Source organism: Ursus arctos, unplaced genomic scaffold (genome assembly GCF_023065955.2).
Source record: "Ursus arctos isolate Adak ecotype North America unplaced genomic scaffold, UrsArc2.0 scaffold_22, whole genome shotgun sequence".
Lineage (NCBI taxonomy): Eukaryota > Metazoa > Chordata > Mammalia > Carnivora > Ursidae > Ursus > Ursus arctos.
Window position 1 is genome coordinate 21,193,668 of NW_026622897.1, and position 19,338 is coordinate 21,213,005.

The 19,338-nt window shown below is 45.0% G+C and overlaps 1 protein-coding gene across 1 annotated transcript in view; it reads right to left on the reverse strand.

Annotated features, from left to right (window-relative positions):
• KIRREL3 (kirre like nephrin family adhesion molecule 3) overlaps positions 1-19,338 on the reverse strand; it is a 534,044-nt gene that overhangs the window by 222,209 nt on the left and 292,497 nt on the right. The gene's annotated exons all lie outside the window — the stretch shown is intronic.

Here is a 19,338-nt window from a genome sequence, read left to right on the forward strand (position 1 = left end):
TTCCTGCAGGGGTGAGAGTGAGCAAGGACGTGCTCGAGAGACAGGGGAAGGGAGGAAGGGAAGTGTGTGTGCAATCCACCCACTGTATAACCAGCTCCTGAGAAATAGTGGGCCGGCGGTCGTTAGAGCTTTGGGGGGCTGCTGAGCCTTCCAAGGGTTTACCAAGATGGAGCAAATCTAATGAGAAGAAAGTTACAGCAAAGCTTATTGAACAATAACCCATTTCCTTCACTTAGAAACAATGAAGAAACATTTTTCTCACTTCAATGGCACAAGGAAAACAATATCAGTGATTTGTGCTGCCTGGTTATCCAGTCTCTTTACCAACTCGGCTTATTTTCTTGCTGCAAGATATGAACACTTAGGGCTGAATGTGGCTCTCTTCTCTCTGGTGAGTTTTTGCTTTTCCCATTTTTATTTGTATTGACTGTGAGGCCTTTCATGAGAAGGATTAAAAAAAAAAAAAAACACATGCTCTTGAGGACAAGCCAGTCCCTGAGCTTATGTGTTTGTTGATCAATGGGAAGTGGGTATGTGCATCTTGGGGTCTGCACCGTGAAAACATCTGCTGAAAGATTCCTGGGGAGGGAGAGGTCCTAACCGACAGCTTCAGGGTCAGGGTCCCCCAAGTCCTACAAGATTCAGGTCCCTGACATCGTTCCTAGGAAATCCTGCTGCAGTCAGTAAGAAGCTTGTTGAACAAGGCACTTTCATGTGTCAGTAGCTCTGTATCTTTTTGTCCAATTTATTTCGCGGAAAGATATTACTTTGGATTAAAAAATAAAGAAAAAAAGCTCCAGCCACTCCATGATGGAGCAGCTCGAGGAAATAACTTTTGAAAGTCGAGAGTTAGAGGAAATTTAAAAAAAAAAATCAGAGAATGTGCCTCTAATGAATTCAATCACAGCAAAAGTCCATTTCGATTCCCTTGAATTCTAGACAAACAATTTCCAGTTGCAAATATCTTTCAGAAGTACTGTATGCACAAGGTTGGATATTAAGTTGCTTGACAAACATTTCGGATCAAAGCTGCATGCCTAGAAGTGGCTGCTGGAAGAGCAATAATGTGGCTGTGGAGAGAGCCGGGCTGTTTGCACATAGTTGTAGCTTATGTGTTTAACGGAGTTTTGCAGATGGGAATTGTCTGGAAAGCAGCAGGTTTTTAAGGATGAATTTTCAACTCCTGAAGCGAGGTGGTGGGAAGATTAGGGGAGAATAGAGAAAGGCGACCTCGGCAGAACCTGCTTTCCCCGGAGGGGCCGTGGCTATAATGACTTCTCCTTTGCTGGGACAGACTCTGCAAACACGCTCCGGCTCCCAAACAGAATCTCAGCTCAAGCTGGAGCAGCTGGACGCATGCGCATCCTACCTGGATCCCCAGACCCCTCCTGGGGGCCTCATTTGGGATATTGACAACCAACGTTTCAGAGAAGAGCATGTGAGTGCATGTGTGTGTGCGTTTATTTCAGAGAACAAACCAGCCTGAGCATGTATATGTATATATATATTTGTGTGTGTGTGTGTGTGTGTATCTTTTTTTTAAAGAGTTTATTTATTATGTGTGTGTATATCTTAAGATTTTATTTATTTATTTGACAGAGAGAGAGCAAGCGAGCACACAAAGCGAGAGAGACAGAGGGAGAAGCAGGTTTCCTGCTGAGCAGGGAGCCCGATGCAAGGCTCGATCTCAGGATCCTGAGATCATGACCTGAGCCGAAGACAGATGCTTAACTGACTGACCCACCCAGGCCCTCCCCCAGGCTGAGGATATTTAGGGAAACCTCGTCACTTTGTGCAGGTGCAGTGACCCAGCAAATGTCTCACCAAAGTCCCGGGTCTGTCTGGTCTGGGGATGTTGGTGTTTCCTCATCTCGGACAAAGCAGTTGACATCCTGCAGAGAAACCCTGCAGCTTCTGTTCTCCAGGACTGTTGGTCACACTCTTCAGTGATCACAGATGTCAGGAATCCTGTCTCTGAGCAACCTCAGCGCCTCAGGAGGGGTGGATCGCAGAGCCCTTGGCTACGGAAAGTGGTTGAGCTTTCCTCTCCCAGACTGCTTTTCCCTCCCCCATAGTCTGAGTGGCTGTCCAGGCCTGGGGAGCCTCCGCAGGGGGAGAAGAGCCCTGTCAACCGGTAGTGCAGAGGCCTTTCCTCCTGCTCTTCCTCATTAGTTTCCTCCCGACTCCCCAGGATGACAGAAGGACCCCTTCTTGGTTTTCATTATGGCGAAGAGTCAGCCAACAATGTGCCATTTGCAGTCTCAAATCTATAAAGAGCCGTTGGCAGGCCATTCGTTTTTTTAAATTTAATTCCCCCAGGTGACTCACCTGGGTTTTTAATAACTTTCAGCTCCATTTAAACCCCTAGCCCTGAGAGTGCCGCTAAAAAGCTATTCCTGCGGGCGTCAGGTTATTGTAGAGTTAAGAAAAGTTGCCCCCTTCCCTTCTTGTCCATGGTTGAGGTTGCGTCTACCCAGAGCAAGAAGGTCCTGGATGAAGGGGGGGTGGGCGGTTGCCAGGGATGTCCTGAGGTTTTAGTCCCCTGTTAGGGTTTTCCATAGCTACTCCTGGCAAAAAGTTCTCTGGTATGGAGCTAACTAGAGAATGTTTCATCACCTCAACTTGCGGGCTCTTGTTCTTTTGCTTCTCCTATATGGCCACGTGGATTTTTCTCTTGTTTGTTTTGGCAGGATTTTCCTTTTTTTAAAAAATTTATTTATTTGAGAGAGACAGAGAGAGAGAGAGTGTGTGAGCTGAGAGAGGGAAAAGCAGACTCCCTGCTGAGCAGGAAGCCCGATGTGGGGCTCAATCCCAGGACCCTGAGATCATGACCTGAGCTGAAGGCAGTTGCTTAACCGACTGAGCCACCCAGGCACCCCACAATTTTCCTTTTTTGATGACTATGGAAAATTGATATATCCATTATACAGATGAAAATAAAAGAAACCTCCAGATCTAGTGTCCTGGCCTTGAGGCAAGGTCTCTGCCAGTGATTTCAAACACTTGATGAGGTTTCCCTTCTCAGGGCCTTGCCTCTCCTTTAGCTTTCAGATCTTGGACCACCTCCTCTGGAAACTTTTCCCTATTGAACCCCATCTATTTTTAATCCACTAGTATATTCCCCCATCTTTCTGTGTCTTTTGTTAATTCTTGTATTAGCTATGTGTATTTAAGGACTCCTCTGTTAATTATGGATGGTGAGATTTTTAACTCCTGGTTTGGAATTAATCCATCTTTTCTAGCACATGACTGCAGGTCTCAGCAGCACACACGAATACTTGCTAGCTCTGTGCTTGCCTCATTCAAGCCCTCCTGTGACTCAGATTACACAGCCAGCCAGCAAACTTTGGAGGACTCCACGGCTCAGCTGTGGGCTTTCCCTTCTCCACCTAATGTTTTTCCTCTCAAGGTAATTGCATGAAATCCCAAGGTTTCACACCATTGATACATAAATGATTTTTATAATTCTAAATCCAGCAAGTACCCATCCTCTGAGCTCCAGATTTGTATATTCAATGGCCATTTTGAGTCTTTTTTGGGAGGTCTAATAGTTATTGAAAACTGTAACATGTCCAAAAAGACTTCTAACCTCTACCCCTCCCCCCCCGTCTTTGGCATGTTGGTACATTGCAGTACCACCCATTCAACTGCTCAAGCCTCATATTTAAACGTATGTCTCGATTACTCCCTTCCCTTCTCCCACCACATTCAACATGCCAGCAAGTCCTATTGGCTCTTGATCCAGAATACATCTAGAATCTGTTCACTTCTCTACACTGCCAACACTCCAGTTCAAGCCCACCATCAACTCTTATATGGGCCCTTGTATTGGTCTTCCCAACCGAACTCTCTGCTTCTTTCCTGGCTCTCTAAAATCTCATGTCTTGCACAACAGGTACAGTGATCTTTTGAAAACAAAACAGTATTTGACCAAATTCAACGTCCATTCATAATAAAAGCTATGAAAAACTAGGGATAGAAGAGACTATCATAACATTAACACAGGAAGTATAAGAAAAACCTGGAGCTCATATTACACTTAATAGAGAAAGACTGAATGCTTCTGCCTGCTCACCACTTCCATTCAACACGGCATTGGAAGTCTTTGCTAGTGCAACAAGACAAGTAAAAGCAAAAGGTATACAGCTTGGGAAGGAAGAAATGAATTGTCTTTATTTACAGAGGCCACAATTTTCTTTGTTTAAAACCCCAAAGAATCTACAAAAAAAAAAAAAAAGTCTTGGAATTAATAAGTACAGCAAGTTTGCAGAATACAAGGTGAGTATATGAAAGTTAATTGCTTTCAATAGGGAGTCAGAATCATGGCATGCTGCCTCCTTTGGCTGACTCTCGAAGACTACAGTTTAACTTTTATGGAATGTAATCAACAATTTAATGGAAGGAAATAAAAATTTATACCTTTAATGAAAACAAAAAGAAGAGTCAACTGCTTTCCTATATACCAGCAACAAACAATAAGAATTTGAAATGAAAACAACTATTCATAATAAGAAAGAAAGGGAGAAAGGGAGAAGAGAAGAAAGGAAGAAAGGAAGAGAGAAAAAAACACAGACAGACAGGCTTAGGTGTAAACCTAACAAAATAGGTACAGGATCTTTATGTGGAAAACTACAAAACTGATGAAAGAAATCAAAGATCTAAATAATAGAGAGACATTCCATGTTTGTGGATTGGAAGATTGTTAGATGCCAGTTCTTCCCAACTTAATCTATAAATTCAAAATAATCCCAATAAAAATCCCAGTAAGCTATTTTGTAGATAGAGACAGACTGAACATAAAATTTACAGAGAAAGGCAAAGGATTGAGAATAGTCACCACAACACTAAAAAGGAAGAACAAAGCTGGAAGACTTACACTACTCAATTTCTAGACTTACTATAAAGCTACAGTAATCAGGACAGCATGGTGTTGGTAAAAGAATAGACAAATAGATGGGTGGAAAGAATAGACAAAATAGACCAAAAATAGACCCACACAAATATAGTCAACAGATTTTTTTTTTCACAAAAGCACAAAGACAATTCAATGAAAAAAGGACACTCTTGTCAATAAATACTGCCAGAACAATTGGCCATCTTTATACAAAAGAAAAAAGAAACTACACATAGGTCTTATGTCCTACATAAAAATTAACTCAAAATGGGACATAGGCCTAACTGTAAAGTATGAAACTATAAAACTTTTGGGACAAAATATAGCAGAAAATCTATATGAACTTCCGTTTGGTGATGAGTTTTTAGACACAAACAAAAAAGGTAATTTAGATTATATTAAAGTTAAAAACTTTTGCTCTGCTAAAGATACCCTTAAGAGATTGAAAAGACATGTCACTGAATGGGAGAACATATTGGCAAATCACATATCAGATAAAGCACTTGTATCCAAAATATATAAAAACCTCTTAAAACTTACCAGTAAGAAAACAAACAGCCCAATTAAAAAAAAATGGGCAAAAGATCTGAACAGACTTCACTAAAGAATACATACAGATGGCAAGTAAGCATATGCAAAGATACTCAGTATCATCTGTCATTACAGAAATGCAAATTAAGAATACAATGAGATACTCCACACACTTATTGGAATGGCTACAACTGAAAAAGCTGACAAGACAATGCAATGATGTAGAGCAACAGGAACTCACACTCATTGGTGGTGGAAACGCAAAATGGCGCAGCCACTTTGGAAAATGGTCTGGGAGTTTCTTACAAAGCTACATACACTTTTATCAGAGGATCAAGTAATTGCACTTCTGGGTATTTACCCAACTGATTTGAAAACTTATCTGCACATGACAACATGTGAACGCCTGTAGCAACTTCATTCATAGCCATCAAAAACTGGAAACCACCAAGATGTCCTCCAATAGATGAACAGATAAACAAACTTGGATAAATCCATACAATGGAATACTATTTGGCAATACAAAGAAATGAGCTATCAGGCCACAATATGGAAGAACCTTAGATACGTATTGCTAAGCGGAAGAAGCCAGTCTGAAAACTCTATATACAGTATGATTTCATTTATTTGACACTGGAAAAAGCAAAACTATAGAGAAGAGAAACAGATAAGTGGTACCAGGGGCTTGGATAGGGGAGGGGTTGAACAGATGAACTACAGGGAATTTTTTTTTTAAGGCAGTGAACTATTCTGTATGATACTGTAATGGTGGTGTGTTATAACAGCAAATATAACAGTGGTGTGTTGTAATAACATATGTAGTATCTATCTATCTTATTTTATATTTATATACATATATATGTGTATATATTTGATCTTCATCCTTGGGTCTAGGCACAGAGTTAGGAGGATAAAAATATAATAAAAACAGCCCTAAGAATGCTTAGGGAATTTGTTCTTTAGCTAGATAATTGGTAGAGTATTTCTTTTCTTATATGAGTTCCTCCCTTACTTGTCACCTAACCAAATTAATAAACCACCTGACTAACTAGTTAAGCAGCTAACTCACTCCCTGTCCTGTGCCCTAACTGCTTTGTGTTAACCTTTTCTTAAGTCTCAACCATTTTTTAAGTGAATTTTTAGTCATCTTCCCTTCATCAAACTATAGAAAATAGTATCATAATAAAGAGGATTGAGTTTCCTCCTCTTCTGGCCCTTGTCACTCTCCAGGGACAGCATTATAGACAGAAATGGTGTGCAGCTGGAACCAGGAAGGGGGAATGCAGTCGAAGGCTCAAATAGCCAATGGAGAAGCAGATCTGGACAATGGGCATTTGGTTGCATTCAGTTAACTTGGACAGTCACACCTGCAAAGACGTGCAGGGAAGGAGATGACCCAGACAAAAGAAGTTCAAGGAAACAAGGCCATATTTGGCTTGGAAGGGCAGAGAGAGAAGTTGGTCAGCGAGGGAGCTGTGCTGCGTGTGCAGAATCTGAGCCAGTCCCATCTGTTATCTGGTCAGGACAGGCGGATTGCGGGCAGAGTTTGGGCTCGGGCAGGCAGCACCGGGAGGGAAATTTATGAATAGACCTTTAACTCTGGTCACTCTGTAGCCCGGCAGCTCTGGAAATTAGATCCAGATGGATAGTATTTTGATAGCTTCTCCTGACCAAGGAATTTATGTTAATTCTTGGGACCCAAGGGGAAAAGGGAAGCATCTAAAGGCAAGAAATTCATAATTGCTTCTTAACATGTTTCCAAAATTCATGTGTGTTTTCACTCGTTGCCACAATCAGGCTGGCACAGGGACGGGAGAAGGAAGAACGGACAGGAGCCTAGGGCCTCACTCATCACACATGTGCCTTATGTGAGGTTCCTGGAGCAGAACGGTGAGGAGTTTCTGGAATAGTCTCCTAATCCAGGAACAATTCTAGGTTGGGGTCTGTAGGCTTTTCCTCCGCTGGGAAATTTATCAAACCTTGCTCTGCTCATAGAAGCATTTATTTATTTACTTTCTAAATATTTTATTTATTTATTTGAGAGAGAGAGAGCGAGCACATGCAAGAGAGAGCAGGAGCAGAGGGAAAGGGAGCAGCAGAGGGAGAGGGAGAAGCAGGCTCCCCACTGAGCAGGGAGCTCTATGAAATAGGACTCGATCCCAGGACCCTGGGATCATGACCTGAGCTGAAGGCAGACATTTAACTGACTGAGCCACCCAGCTACCCCTCATAGAAGCATTTAAAGAAGCTCTAAATGTCAGGACAGATTTTCCTTTATCCATATTTAGTTTTTTTCCTGAGTCAACAACTGGAAGGGTTGAGGGATAACAGAGCTTAGTATATACCAGTAGGGCTCATCTATTTGAAGGCTTCTCTGAGAATGAAGTTACTTTGGTCATGAGTCCGCCACGAACTGTGTGTTCTTGGGTGAACCCCTTGACTCTTCCTGGGTCTCCATGTCCTCACACATTAATGGAGAGGCTTGCATGGCAGGACTTTTAAGCTCTAATGCTTCAATGCTTGGGTCTGCACTGGAAACAGTCTGGCTCTGGTGCAATGTTGTAGAAAAGAAAAAAAGGGCAATTATTTTCTGAGCAATATTTTGGGAATTCTGTAGCTTGGAAAGAACTTCAAAGACCGTATCTTCTATCTTCATGTGAGATGCATGTTGACATCTCGGGGGTGGGATTTCACAGGCCTACGAAGGCATCTCTGTCTAGGATTTCACAGCCTTTACAAGCACTCACTGAACATCAGCCACGCCCTGTGCTGGAAGGTCCTGATTCCACACTGAGGTGTCCGGACAAAGCAGAGGCACCAAGGACAGGCTTGAACAAGTTCAGGTTGTCAACAGTGAGAGGAGGGCTGGTGCTCAGTGTATGTAGTGAGGTAGAGCTTCCAACACTCTGCCCCCTTGCTCTCACAATCCAGACGGTGTGGCTCAGTACCCATCCTCTTTCCTCTTCCCATCCAAGGAACCGTCCCCTAATACTGACATTATCCAAGCCCTTGTACTGCGTGGGGGCCCACAAAAGGAAAATATTCTTTTCATTTGTCTTTTGAATTTTGCAAGAAAAGCATTCTGAGGGGCTAGTGGGGAAGGTTGGCAGGGGCTGGGCTTTGCTTGGGGGCTAAGAATTTTAACTTCTGCTTGAGAGACTGCCACAGTCGATGGCTTCTAAGAAGCTGGTCTGCCTTCTCTGAACCTTCCCTCCAGTCCTGCAGCCTGGGCAGCCGTGAAATCATGTTATTCATGTTTATCCCATTGGGTGGCTCGAGGAGACGGCAGAGAGAGTTTTATTTCTATCTACAAAAAAGTAGGGGACCAGTTGAAGTGGTGTAGAGTATGTGAACCAGAAAACAGATGAAGGGGTCTACCTCGGGTCAAGAGGCTCTGTTGGGTCACTTCCAAGTTCAGTGTTTGTGGAAGGCCCTCACCTCCGGGCTTGCTGTCTGCCCATTCCAGCTGGCCCCTTAGATCCTCCGAGGGAATGACACCAGCACCACCCCTCTCCTGCTGATTTCATTTATCTCTTAAACACACCATCCCAGTTTTGGGGCCTTTATCTACACACTAGTCTCATATAATCAAGTCCAACTGAGCCAATGATCTGACCTTTTATGTTTCCAGCTACTGTTCATGTCTTTAGAAATGGATTTCTGCTCTTCCACAGCACTCAGCATGTTTGACCTAATGGGCTGGGCCTTCCTTGCTTTGCTCTGTGATTATACACTCGGCATATTACTAATTAGGGCTCAATTCTATATTTTAAAAGCCCACAATTTTGGACTGAGGCTACAATGAAAAACATTGAGCATTGGCTGACGTCCGCTTTCACATGGGGGTGAAGGATGGAGTAGGATATGGGGAGAGAAGTTTGCTAACATAGGATTGAAGACTGCAGACAGCAGTATTAGAGTTTTTTTTCCAGTTGGGGGTGGTGGGGACAAAGGGGTCAATCACCAGCATGTGGTGGGGGGCATCCCCATGCCTACTGTCTGTCTTTGTTACTCCCAGGAACAAAGAGCTTGCTTGCTGGCTGACTGGGAGCTGGTCCTGGTGGAGGCAGGGAGTAAAAAGGGAGGAGTGCGTGGGGTCAGTTCATGAAAGGTTTAGTAAGCCACGCATAGGAGTTTGAACTTTATTCTGTAGGCAACGGGAAGCCATTTGAAGTGGGGAAATGATCACTTCGGCAGCTGTATGGGTAATGGATTCGTGAGGAGAGATTTGCAGCCTGGAGGCCACAGCAGTCATCCAAGCAGAGAAGAGGAAGAGATGTAGCCGGCGGAAGAAAACACACTTGTTGAGTGAGAGACGGGGGAGGGAGGCGTTGGCAAGGACTCTGTGCTTCTGGTTTGAGAAAGTGAATGCACCGTGAGGTGAAGGAGGAATCCAGTAGGCTAAGGAAGTCCGAGGAAGGGAGAGCATGATGGGTTTGGTTTGAGTTGTGCTGGGTTTGGAATGGTTTGGGGACGTCCAGGTAGAAAGACATGGACCATTTGGACATAATGAGTCTAGAGCTCTGAGGAGAGACCTCACTGGAGATACAAATGGGGGTGTTATCAGTGTCAGGGTGGAGTGGGCATCTTGATAAAGGGGCAACCACCTTGGAAAAGAAGCACAGAACTGTCGAGAGCACAGCATTGAAGGGTCAGGCACAGGTAGAGAAGCTCTGGAAGGGAAGAGACTGAGAAGTCCTGTTACTATCCTGGAATGAATTCTGTCACACCTATCCTTGTCTCAGTCACGGAAACTCCCTCCCAAGGGGGGCTTCTCACACCCCCCGGGGCTGTAGAGCACAGCATTGAAGGGTCAGGCACAGGTAGAGAAGCTCTGGAAGGGAAGAGACTGAGAAGTCCTGTTACTATCCTGGAATGAATTCTGTCACACCTATCCTTGTCTCAGTCACGGAAACTCCCTCCCAAGGGGGGCTTCTCACACCCCCCGGGGCTGTAGGGCTGGCCTCTGGAGAATGACCTCACCCGCACTGCTCTATGGACCAAGGTTTCTCAAACTAGCAGCTGAAGACATGGTATTTTGACATGGTATTTTGTGGTGGTTGTTGTTGGTTTTTGGTGGGGGATGGAGGAGGCGCTGAGAGTTTCTCTAAAGATCTGCTCCTGAGAGTCTGGGGAATACGAATTCTGAGGGGCCTTTGAGTTCTCATATCCACGATACTCTGAGGTGGCCGTAGACCCCATTACGTGGACTTGCGGTGCCTGTGTTGGCCTGTCTAGACCAGGGATACAGCTCAAGCTCACATGTAACCCAGAGCCGCCCTTGCCGCCATGGGGTGCCATTTTTGCTACGGTAACATTTTATTTTTATTGGAGCTGATGGTTTTGTTTTTTTAATAGCTGCACTGAGATATAGTTCTCATACCATGCGCTTCACCCATTTAAAGTCCTCGATTCGGCGGGTTTTGGTGTACACACGGATTTGTAGGACCACGGCCACAGTCAAGTTTAGAACATTTTCATCACCCTGAATAGAAATCTTACTCGCTTTATCTGGTACCTTCCTATCCTTTTAATTAATTAATTAATTAAGAAGATTTTTATTTTAGAGAGAGAGCATGAATGGGCGGAGGGCCAGAGGAGAGGGAGAATCTCAAGCAGACTCCACGCTGAGCACAGAGCCCGATGTGGGGCTCGATCTCAGGACCCCGAGATCATGACCTGAGCCGAGATCAAGAGTTGGATGCTTAACCGACTGAGCCACGCAGGCACCCGTTTCCTATCCTTTTAGACCGCCTCCACCCCTATCTCCACCACTAATCTACTTTTTGTCTCTGTAGACTTCCCTATTCTGGACATTTCATATGAGTGGAACCATACAATGTGTAGCTTACTGTCATTTTTAAGGATTTCATCGTCCCATCTGATAACTTCACTTTCACTCTGGAGGAAGGATATAGGCATTAAGGGCAGTGCTGGGTGCTTTTCTGTGATCTAGTTCTTTCCACCTCTCCAGGAAGGTGGCCTTATCAGCCCCATTTTACAGAGGAGAGAGCCGAGGTTAAAGGGAGCAACTGCCCTGCCAGAGGCCCCGAGACAGTGAGCAGTAGGGCCAGATCGGCCCTGGCTCTCTCTGGCCGCAACATTCACCGAGTTGCTAAGGGCTGCAGCAGGGATGAAGTGGGAGAGAGAAGACAAGCCACCCACAGCTGCCCACATGAATAGGCTCTCCTCCACTGAGTCCCGTGGAAGCTGTGGGACCAAGGGCAGCATGAGGATGATTCCAGCAAGGACCGGATGTTTACCCAGGGGCTGGAGTGAACTTCCCTCTTTTACTGCTTCTCCCTGATGGGGAGGGAGTGGCAGGAGTCTGAGCCCGCGGGCACCCTGGTGCCCTGGGAATGTTCCGGACCTGATGACTCAGGCTGTAGTCACCATCAAGCCCTGGCCTTGTCCTTGGCCTCGGCTGCCAGGCCCTGGGACTCAGCTAGACACCCCATCTGCGGGCTCCAACTTCATGGGGCTTTAGGATCGAGCTCTGCTCCATCCACCGCAGGGAACTTATCATCTCATTATAAAGGGTAAGGCATATTTTTTCAGTATGGTTATATGTGGTAATGAAGCATGCAGAAAACCACACAAGATAGATGGCAGCTTTCACTAGTGAAGCCGAAAACTTGGTTAACTTAATAGTCTATTCATTACATTCACTCTCCGAGCTTACAGCACCTGATTAATATCTCCCATCTTCCCCCTTGCTGTACAATTAAAACCAGTAATATGTGATTGCACAGGCTGACTCCAGCACAGATGGGCATGGACTTTGAGGCTGAGAGAGTAAGTGGAGAAGGACTTTTCTTCCTGGGTCAGCGTGGTAGAGGCAGATCCCTTGCAGTTTCAATGAGAACGGCTTCTAAGGAAGTAAATGAACTTGAGCCGAAAAAGGCCCTGATGCCCTTCACCTGGTCTTACCCATTCCTGCATTTCTGGCAGGAGAGTGGCAACAATTTCAAGGAGAGGGGATATCAGCAGAGGTGGCCATGTGCCCTTGAATCAGCAGAAGGATGGCTGGGCCTAGCCTCACTTACAAAGCCAGGCTGTGAGGCAGAATTAGATGATACTAATGATGGAGCTACTCAAAAGCCACTCCCACCTTCCTGTTCCCTACCAAGTTCTGACCAATGAGATAGAAGGAGAAATCTGCTAAGGGATTTCTAGGAAAGATATTTTGCTTTCTTAGAAAATGAAATGGCTTGCTATGAGAGTTTGCTGGCACTTCTCCTTCCTCCTTTTTCCTGCACTGAATGTGGATGTGATGCTTGGAACTTTGGCAGCCATCTTGTAAGTATGAGGATGGAAAGGCAGAATGCGGATGTTGATAATGGGAGAGGCAGTGCATGTCTGGGGCATCAGAGTTATACGAGAAATCTCTGTACCTTCCACTTAATTTTTCTGTGAGTCTAAAACTCTCCTAAAAAAATAAGGTCGATTAAAATAAAATGTCTTTAAAAAAAAAAAGAAGAAAAAGTAACAGGCTATGGATGCTACAATAGTGAAATAGAGGGAGCCTGGGCTCTAGATTACATTACTCAGCTGGTAGACCAACTGTGAGACCATCTACCTCTGGACTTTTTGTTAAGCAAACAATATATGTCCCCATGGTTTAAGCCATAGTCAGAAGGGCATTGTATTCCTTGTAGTTGAAAAAAATTCCTAAATAATATAAATGACTCTCACTTATTGAGCCCCACGTGAATGCCTTTGGTAAGTGCTTTATGTTCATTTTGAAGCTTTACAACAGCCCTTCAAAGCAGGAGCTATTACTGCTTCCGTTTTGTAAATGAGCACACTTGGATTTAAGTGTATTAAGGTCACACAGCCAGGAAATAGCAGAGTCTGGATTTGAACCCAAGAGTTAGTACTGTTAACCATTAGTGTGTGAACTGCACGGGTCCACTTATATGTGGATTGTTGACGGTACAGCCGTATAAATGTATTTTCTCTCCCTTATGATTTCCTTACTAACATTTTCCTTTCTCTCAATTACTCTACTGCAAGAATACAGTGTAGACCACATATACCTTACAAAATACGTGTTAATTGACTATGTTTTCAATACGGCTTCTGATCAATGGTAGGTAGTTAAGTTCTGGGGGAGTCAAAAGTTATACACAGATTTTCAACCCCATGAGGGGTTGGGGTCCCTAACCCCCCGCATTGTTGTTCAACAGTCAACCTCACAGATCCTTCACTGGAGCCCTGGTGCATGGGGATGGTGTAGCTTGGAGTCTGGCTGACGTAGTAACACCGAGCATACCTCAAGAGGTGTGTCCACCTGACCCTCTGAAATGACGTGTACTTCAGTCTCACTGGTGATCTGACCTGTCCTAACCTACCAGAGAGTCCCAACATGCCACGTTTATTTATGGGTTGAAATTAGTCAAATCAACCTAACCCGCCCCAGCCAATGAGACGGTCCAAGAGTGACGGGGGTGCAAGGAGGAAAGTGAGCAGAGAAACCCTCGACACCCCCGCAGAGCCCGTGGAGCCCGTCAGAGCCCCCCTGGCAGCTTGTGAGTCCAGGGCAGGAAGCGGCCACTGCCACGGCAGGAACACGGAGGAAGGCTGAGAGGGCTTTGCAAAGTGGGTCTGGTTCTCCCAGAAACACTTCCGTGGCCTCTCCTTTTTGGGAGGAAACAGTCCAAGTTTGCAACTATTCTTTGACAAGAATTTTCTCCGAAAAACACGTGAATTCCTTGAGACTGTTCCCAATTCCCTGAGGTGCCTACTCCTTGCCCGCTGCATAGCAGATGCTCCGTGAAAATCTGCCGCCTTTGTGAACCCTCAGGATGATAGAAAAAAAATGGTCTCTTAATGAATAGGATTCATCCTTCTAGTCCCCAATGAAAAGGCAAAACACAGGCTGCTCTCTTGGTACCATGCGTCGTCCAGTGATACTTAGCCTGCTAGGGACCACTTATTGAACCTCTCCTGTTAGCCTACCATGCATCGACTCTTCTATTAGATCTGTATATATAGCCAGCAGCCAATGGAGGGAGTTGGCCACACAGCTAAGCGTCTCCCCCTCCCAGCCATCAGACCATTATTTAGCAGGAGGTAAAATTTTCCCTTCCCTCCTACCACCTACCTCTAGGGCAGAAACTGTCTAGAGAGGGGAAACAAATCCGAATAAACATATGCAAGAACTGGGGTTTAAACATCCCGTGCAGATTAACTTATCTGCAGTAATTGCCTTAACTAGGGGATTTTTAATGCTTTTCAAAGTTTCTTAGAGGAGGGAAAAATATGCAGAATGAATCTTATAGCAGCCAACAGAGGAGATACTCAGAGCTAAAAAAAAAAAAAAAAATAAGGGTATCAACCATAAGAAGCCCATAGCTAGGAAATTTTAAGGCACTGATTCTAGGGGATTTAATAAGAATGTAATTTGTATAATTAACCATTCATCAATGTCAATTTCATTAAATGAATGCCAGAAATATTACCTTCAGCAGCACGACCTAACAGGATTGGAATATATTATATGAAAAATGAACACTTAGTGGTTCCCCCCTCGCTCTGTCTGTCACAGCAAGATTTGCAAGGCTGAGAAATAATTTAAAGGGTAGTAAATGAAACCGGCTAAGGCAAATGTGTGCATTTTGGTAACTAACCTCCATCATGATGTATGAGAGTTCATGTCAAAACATTTTCCTGCAGCAATGACTAAAGGGACTTGGAGCTCCCTCCTAGGTGGTAAAATGTGAGAAATAATGTCAGGAGCCTGACAAAGCTACCCCTTGGCCCCTCTTTCTCTAGACTGGCTATCTAGGGTCCAGGCCCCAAAGAAGTGGATTTTTGCATCCAGAATTTGCAGACATTCCCTAACACCTCCAAGAGTAGCCTTGCCCTGGATCGCTTACCTGTCTGCCCAGTTAAGTTATGATTGATGCCCAGTAGGAGCAAATCATTCTGAGTTTTATTCACGTTCTTCTACAGTCATCAGGGGAATGGAGGGCTTTGAGGTAGGTAGGCTGATGAAATATTTGTAAATAGGACTTATTTCTAAGGTTGCTCAGGAGGGAGGCAGTTTATGGGGATTTATTCATTTCGGTTCACCGTGGGAAAAGTGGAGAACTGAAGGGGGGCAATAATTTGCTCACATGCATGCCCATGGAAACATACGTGCACACACACACACACACACACACACACACACACACACTCCAGATCGGCCATATAACCTGGAGGTCAAAGCTTGAGCTTTGCAAATTATTGTCACTGGAGTTCGCACCATGCCTCCCACACAGTAGGTGCTCAATCGATATTTGTTGAGTTTCTTTTAGTGTTAATCCCACTCACGTTTGCCTCTGTTTCAGGGCACTGCAAAGCTAATAATATTGGATCAGTATTCCTGAGGAATCTGCCTTTCAGAATCCTGGGTCCTGAGAGACAAGAGATACATTGCAAGCAAATCAAATGTACCTTTAAAAAAATGAAATCATGTCACAGAAAGAGTTTTCAGAAGGTTTTTTTCTTATGCATTAGATTTCAAACGTCACCCAACCTAGTAGGAAGAAAGAAAATATTAGTTTGGGAATCGGGAGATCAGATGTCGAGATTGGACTAAATCTTCATAGTCATTTCTGGATTTAAGGCTCTGGGTTATCTATTACTTGATGCAAAGCAATAAAATACTCCTCCCTCCCATAACCACTGAAAAAGTCACCTGCAGGACCTGTGTGAAAAGAAGAGTAGGTGTCACAAAACTAGTGTGGAGCGCGTGTCCAATTATGTGCAAGAGGCCGATAGGTCCTCAGTGCTCAGAATCACGTACGTCTATTCCTGAAGCCTTTCTTGAGTATGTTCCCTCCTCTCCAGCCCCACCGTCACTTTCTTTTCTTTCTAGCCTGGCGTGGGTGACAATGAGACTCATCTGTAAAATGGGATCATAATATTCCCTCCCAGGGCTGCCATGAGCATGAAATGACATGGGCATAATGTCCCTTTTCCACAGAGAGCAATGATCTCTGAGTGGTGAGCTCCTTGGTCAGCCTTTTCAGAGGGGACAGGAAATCTAGTCAACTGATTCAGTCTAAGATGCTATGAAGTCACTATGTTATCCTTTAGTAGTATTGGTATTTTAACAAAATATTGCAGGAAGGATTAATGTTTAATTAAGATTATAAAGAAAAAAAAAGACTCATGGAAGAATTTCCGATACCTTTCTATGAGATATTTTTAGAGATAAGAATCCCTTCAACTGTCTATATCATAGGGGTACTGAGATGCAAACTTTCTTTTTTTTTTAATTATTTTTTATTATATTATGTTAGTCACCATACAGTACATCCCCGGTTTCCGATGTAAAGTTCGATGATTCATTAGTTGCATATAACACCCAGTGCACCATGCAATACGTGCCCTCCTTACTGCCGCCTTTCTGACCCCCACACTGGGACAGACGGTGTGACAAGAGATCTTTGAGCTACTTCGAAGGGCATAAATCGGATCTGGGAGGTAGAAATGGGATTCTGAAGCCTGGGAATGTTTGAATAGGGTCATGGTTTGTGAGTTAGTGGTATAGACTATGTGACATCAGGAAAGTCTCCTCCAGAGCTCTGATCCACAAGGGGAAACACTGCTGGGTCTCACCTGGAGCTGTGGATTTCACTTCCAGCATCTCTGACTTTGGGTAGGTCACTGGACCTCTCAAGCCTCCGTGTCTTCTCTGCAAAACGGTAAGCACAAGGGTCCCTCTCCTACAGAGGGGCTGGGAAGACAACCTATAATGCTCTTAGCCCCTTGCCTGACACACAGTAAGTGTTCAAACGTTAGTGATTAGCTAGGGTGTCAGCTGCAGAACACAGGGGCCACAGAGACCTCAGGAATGTGGAGCTAAACACAGGAGCTGAAAATAAGTGTGCTGATATCAGCCCCTTTTCCATGTTGTCTGCGAGCAGTGAAAGTAGCCAATTAGGCCCCATTCAGCGCGACGGGCAGCCTCCTTTCTCTCGGGAGGTAAACTTGCTTACAGAGTAGAAACAAGATGTATTCTTGAAACACAGGCCAGGCCCCAGATAAGCGCGTCTATCATCAGTCTGTCGGGGGCAAGAGGTGATTCCTGCTTCGCCCCTTGCAGGATCTATGGACGGCTGTGGCCTCAAGGGTCCTTCCAGGGTCCTGGGAGCCGGAGCCCGGGGTCTGGCTCTGGGTCTTTCTGAAGGCAGTCAGGGGTGGAACAGCTTGCCCATTGACAGCCCGGGGCTGAGCTGAACCTCACGCCTGGTCAGTGGGCTGCCTTCTTGAGAAAGCATGTCAGGCAGGGCTGCTTAGAGCCCGGGAAAAGGACAGTCACTGTGCAGGGCGGAGGGGAGGGAAAGGGGTATGATGAGGAGGAAAGAGCCATGGCTGGAGTCACTGACATGGTCTCTATGCCCCCCTCTGCCACCGGCCAGCTGTGGGACCCCCAAGCATGAGGACCTACTTCCTCTGCTCTAAAAGGAAGAGAGGGACTATATCAGGGGCTTCAGAGGGGCTGCTTTTTTACACAGCAGACCTCTTCTCACAAATTAGATCTAAAGAAAGAACCGTTACATGAAACAGTGAAAGCAAGACTTACTGGTTACCCCAGCTTCCCCAGCCCTCTCTCGCCACAGTGGTTCTAGGGTACTCCCATGAAACCTCAGGGCCCTGAGGAATATCAGGGAAACCATCAGTGTAAATTGTATCCATTATTCTATGACTTCATCTGACTAGTTGTGTTCCTTCATTATTTTGATGAATATCCCTGTGAGATAATAGAAAAAAAATGTATTGGTCTCTGCCCCCAGTTCCGGGCACAGGAACTCCCCAGCGCTCCTGAAACCCTCATAATTTCGTAAGTGATATCAGTGTCTTTTGTTCTAAGGAGGCAACACTGGGTGTGCTCCTGGATGGGGGCTAGTCACTGGAAGCTTCGGATTTTCAGCCTTGCCTCCAATTCTCTAAAGAAGAGAGAAGGGAGGAAGGTTGGAATTAATGACCCACCATGCCTACGCGATGGGAGCCTCCTTGGAATCCCAATGGCTTGGGGTTCGGAGAGCATCCAGGTTGGTGAACACGTCCGGCCCAGGAGGGTGATGCACCCCAACTCCACAGGGACAGAAGCTCCTGTGCTGGGGACCCTCCCAGACCCTGCCTTATGTACCTATTCATCCAGCTTTCATCTATATCCTTTATCATGTCCACTAACAGATGGTAAACATATGTAAGCATTTCCCGGAGTTCTGTGAGCCATGCTACCAAATTGATAGAACCCGAGGAGGGGATTGTGGGAACTTCTGATTTGTAGCCAAGTCAGACAGAGCTTGTGGGTAACCTGGGGACCTGCTACTTGTGATTGGCATCTGAAGTGGGGGCAGTCTCATGGGACCCAGGCCTCAACCTGCGGAATCTGAAGCTGTCTCTGGGTAGATAGTGTCAGAATTGAGTTGAAGTGTAGGAAATCCCCCCCCCACCCGACAGGTTGGAATTGGGTTTAGAACCCTTGAATCCAGGCAAGTCTCATTTGACTCCCAAGAAGATCAAATACAAAGAACACATTTTAGAATGAAATTCATTTCTTTGGGTAGGTCTCCTCTTTTGTTCACATTTTCTAAGCAGGCATTTAGGATGCCAGAGTGACTTATAGTTATCCTGGTAGGTACTGAAGCTTGTAAAGGCCACCTAATCACTTTGCTTTGATATTCATTAGTCATTTACACCTATGAAGAATGGAAAGATATCGTAGGTTATGTGTGTGTGTGTGCACACGAGCACATGCGTACGTGTGTGGTGTGGCTGTGGAGAAGCTGCTGGTCCAGGTCACTAATGATCCTCAGGAGGACAGGTTTCTTTGCATTTTATCTCACAACCATTCCCCCAACCCATTTCCTCTTCTCTTTTCCTCCTTCCTCCTTTCTTCCAATGTTGAA